The sequence below is a fragment of the Haliotis asinina genome, chromosome 13 (assembly GCF_037392515.1).
Source record: "Haliotis asinina isolate JCU_RB_2024 chromosome 13, JCU_Hal_asi_v2, whole genome shotgun sequence".
Taxonomy (NCBI): domain Eukaryota; kingdom Metazoa; phylum Mollusca; class Gastropoda; order Lepetellida; family Haliotidae; genus Haliotis; species Haliotis asinina.
Genome location: NC_090292.1, coordinates 3,057,169 through 3,062,082, shown reverse-complemented (window position 1 = coordinate 3,062,082; position 4,914 = coordinate 3,057,169). Strand labels below are relative to the sequence as shown.

Sequence of the window (4,914 nt, the reverse complement as noted above, 5' to 3'; positions counted from 1 at the left end):
CTTTAAACTCGAAATCAACCCAACTCCACATAAAAATCAAGCATTTCTTGGAGATGAAAATTAACATCTCAGACTAGATTGATTACACTGTCAATGATAATCCCAGTATTCATGACAAATACCCGATCTTGCAAATTGTCAAGAATTTCAATCAAATACATGTACATCAAGTGTATGAGAATCCTGGTCATGGTGGTACAATGGTGGTAGTAATGTTGTCAATATTTTGTTCACAGAATTGCAAATGGTTATGGGAATGATTTTATAAACATTTTTACTCTTTCCATGTGTCTCTACAAATTTGTAATTCGTCTAGTTTTCTGCATTTCTTCCGGTGTCAATTGCTTCCTTTTACGTATTAATGGAGGGAATCCTATAGGGATAGTTTGGTCAGATATTAGAAATCCTTTCAGCCATTACTGCATCTCCAGACTTACACAAGTCTAATATACCAGATTCTACAGTAATCTGCCTGTCACTTATAGCTCCAGATTTAAATCTGACACAAAACTGACTACGCCGTTGGGAGTAATGCCAATTAAACCCTTTAAAGTAATATGGCTTTTATAATGACTATACATCTGTGATTGTCTTGCTACTGAGTAAGGCTTGTCAATAAATATTTCTGTGCAATCTATTGCAACCCGTGTTTGAGGGTATATGTCCTTGAATCCTTTTGGCATAGTAGCGTCAATAATATCTCGTTTTGGCCGGGAAATCAGAAATGACAGATTTTTGTACATGAGATCAATCCATCTGTTAACTGTCCGGGCACAGGTTGTTCTGGAAACGTGGAAACGGTCAGCTATATCTACAACTAAAAGCCCAAGTGGAAGTCTCATCGAAACCATAAAAAATTGATCTATTAGTGACATTGAGTTTGGTCTTCCGAACTTTGATGACGGATAACCTCACTCATAAGCTTCAGACAATTCATCAAAAATACATGGAAATGTATTTCCATCTCCCAGTCCTGTGTAAAAATTAACCAGCTCAGGATCGGTCTTTACATCTGCAAATGTTAGTGATGGTAGCAACACCTGTATACTTTGCTCCCAAGTCTGTGTGAAGTCTGTTTGTGTACAGGCACTGATGTGCTGTGGTGCCAATGGCTTCTCCTGACTTGAGACGGCTTGAAGGAAACCTTCATCTGACTCAGTAGAAATTGAACACTTCTGTACAGCTGCAGTCTGACATGGTGCATTTCTTTGTGGTGAAATAGTGTTCTCTGGTATAGGCCCACAGTAGTCATGCAAGAACACAGAAAGCTTGTCAAAGAACCTGTTGACTAAGTAAATGGAATTAGGAGATTATACAGGCTAAATAAGAGAATATGTTTAACAACATGTGTTCTTTCTAACCCAGTTTAAACAGATCACCGAATTTTACTTAGAAGTTTACATTGATTAATGTTAAGTCATTGTAAGCAAAATATACTGGCTACACCAGCAAACCTTTTATTTTGATGAATAGTTGTTTGGTCGTCTTCGCCTTCGTCTGTGTTGGCTCCACCATATTCCTCAGTTATCTGTTCAAATTAATGTTTACCTTCATTAGATTCTGACAAAATGTCAATGTCCTCTTCATGAGATTAACTCAATATCAGTTATAATTCAATCAAAAACCATGTTCAGAATAAATAGAAGATTTTTTAGCACTATCATTATCTTGTGTAATTTTTAATTCAATTCATTTGATTTAAATTTATTTTTTCAAGTAATCATAAAATAGTCCTTTGGCGTTTTACATGAGTGATGTACAAACCAATCAATGAAAATCATCATAATTATGTCCGTAATTTCATCGAGGTCATTTGGTAATTCTACTGTAAACTGGTCATTTACAAGTAAAATAACTTACCGAGCTGCTGATGAAACTCTTGTTTAGAAAAAGTGATGGTATGGTGATCTCTGATGAAGGTCCCGCCAATCCCTCAAAATGATCAGACCACACCCTTGTGTGTTTACTGAAAGAAAAATCTTTTCTCACAAGTCGTAATCGGCGAAGCCATGCTTGTCTTAAATCCTTCTTTAGGGGGATATCGTCCGGGAACCAAGTTGTTTACCCCGGTGATTTTTACATATGCAGCAGTATTGCTTCCCCATTTCAGTAACGTCACGTCACGGCAAAATACTCACCGGAAGCGCTATCTTTGAATAATTGAAGAGCTCAATGCAAGGGCAAGAACTCTAAATGACAACGACTTTTGGGAGAGTCGAATAAGGCAAGCATGGATTGCTGAAGGCCTATCCAACCCTGGATCTTCACGAGAGGCAGCTGAACTGACAAGTAATTGCCACTTAAACACACACAAAAAATCGCCGGCTTCGATACCATTATTTCCTGAAAGAAGTTAAGCACTACTAGTTATCCATTTATGTACACAATATACAAACACTTAATTCATCCCTGTTACGTTCCTGCTTACCCTACTCGAAACACTCCACAAGTGTAGCGCTACCGTAAATGCATCATGCATGTGATTCGACCCATTCCACACTAGATGTGCCTTAAATAGTTCGATTAGAAAAAAAATAAAATTAATATTCTTACTGCCTGTTATGATTTTTTGTGAAATCAATCAAACCTTCCCTATCTATTTATTCCGGTCACAGCTTCACAAGCTCGACATGCTAATACTGGAAATGAAGTCCCATTCACAGAGCACTGCTCCGCACAGAGCGGAGTACGTGCATTGCTCTGAATATGTGAGTGAGTTTGGCTTTACACCACTTTCATCAGCATTCATCTGTCAGTTACATCACGGCTTGTCACGGTATACAGGATGAAACCCATCATGATAGGTTTCTGGCACGCACAAGGGACGCAACTCCATTGCGATGCCTCGCGCAGATGAGCTAACTGGCATTCCAGCTCCATGAATAGGTTATAGACAGAAAAACACGAGATCGCGACATGGCCAAGTGTCGCAATCTCGTGTTCCCGTATATATAATGATACGTAGAAGAGTATGAGACAAAAGCACGAGATCTCGAGATCACGTGATTTGTCAAATGTCGCCATCTCGCGTTCTCACGGTTTTGGAAATCGTTACCTGGAACTGTTTGGGCCATGGGCACAAAAGCATGAGAACGCGAGCTAGCGAGATCGCGAGGGCGTTAAATGTCGCAATTTCGCGTTCTCGCATCCTCCGTTTTTATGAATGGTTACATAGAACCGTACGGGCAAATGGTACAAAAGCTTGAAAACGCGATATCACGAGATTCGTCAAATGTCGCGATCTCGCTATCTCGTGTTCTCGCGTTTTTAGAAAGAGTTACCTAGAATTGTATGGATCATTGGCACAAAAGCACGTGAAAGCGAGATCGCGAGATTAGTCCAATGTCGTACTACTTAACTGTTTAATTAACAGTTCTATTTAACAAGTTTCAAATTTGTGCTAACTGCCAATACAGTTTTACGTAACGGTTCTCAAAAATACGAGAACGCAAGATTGCGACACTTGACAAATCTCGCAATCTTGCGATCTCGCATTCGCGTGCTTTCGTTCCAGTTGCCCTTACAGTTCTACGTAACGATCTTTAAAACCGTTAGAACGCGAGACTGCGACATTTGACAATTCTCGCGACCTCGCGATCTCGCTTTCTCGTGCCTTTGTCCCAAATGCCCAATCAATACCATGCAATGATTTATTAAAACGCGAGAATGCGAGACTGCAACACTATATAAATCTCGGGTTCTCGCGTTTTTGTGCCAAATGCCTATACAGTTCTGTGTAATTAATTGTGGAAAGCGAGAACGAGAGATTTCGACCCTTGATAATTGTCGCGATCTCGCGTTTTTCTGCCTATAATCATCTTTAGCCGCGCGCAGTTGTGTAGAGTTGACAAGCTGTGATATGACATAGATAAATACTGCTCAAAGCGGTGAACATGTGAATGTTACGGGCCAAAATAAATAAATACAGAGTTTGATATATATTTCAAGTGCAATTAGTTGAAAGTTCAGCTGCCTCAGGTCTTTGTGTTTTATGTACAGTTCTGTGCCACAGGGTTTGCCGGTGATGTGTTAAAGGGCGTTGAATTAGTCTGTTTTTATGTCATTGTCTTTAGTGTGTTACTTTCAGTAGCTTCTCAGTTATTTGAAGGACTAATTGTACTGCACTTTCACTGCATGATAAAAGACATAGTTTCGTGGGAATCAAAGGAAAGTTATAACTTTGTATTGATACATGCATAGTAAATTAAACCCTGATATTAATCATTGAAAACAACAGGTATAAATATGCTCATGATAAACCAAATAAAAGTCGATACACGGGATACCATTTAACTAATAGTAGTTCGTGTTTATTACTATTTTCTCCACCATGTAAGAATGATATGTGTCATCAGTCCTCTATATTGACTGTAGTATGGTTGAACTTCATAGTGGTAGTTATAATTAATAATGTAGATACGTTACTTTATTCCCTTGACCAAGAATACACTTGACCCGTGTGTGGCACTTACACGAGTTTACTGCATGCGTTGACTGTCCGTCACCCGCTATGAGGTCACTCGAAAAAGGAACTGCTAAGCTCCTGGACCCAGATTTTCGAAGCGCTCTTAATTAGCTATGACTGATCGCAAGAACTTACACCAGAAGTTACGATAGTCGTAGGCATAAGATACGACATATTTTCGAAGCTCTCGTAAAGTTGTCGCAAGTTTGGAAATGTTGCGACATTGTCGTAAGTTTTCATCGGAACTCTTTTTTCAATGAAGTTAAAATTAGAAGGGATATCCCAATGACGTCACGGAATTCTCTTGAAGCAGACGAGAATGTAATCAAACATGGAGTCGCCGACAGACGCTTCTTTCATCATTGCCGAGAAACCGAGGAAGGCCAACTGGACCGCTTCCGAGACAGAAATCTTGGTATCTGAGGTGTCGAAGCGATATCAATAAATTT

At 39.4% G+C, this 4,914-nt stretch overlaps 1 pseudogene; it reads right to left on the bottom strand.

Annotated features, from left to right (window-relative positions):
* Positions 1-293: 293 nt before the first annotated feature.
* LOC137260346 (uncharacterized) lies at positions 294-875 on the bottom strand (annotated as a pseudogene).
* Between the last annotated feature and the right edge of the window lie 4,039 nt (positions 876-4,914).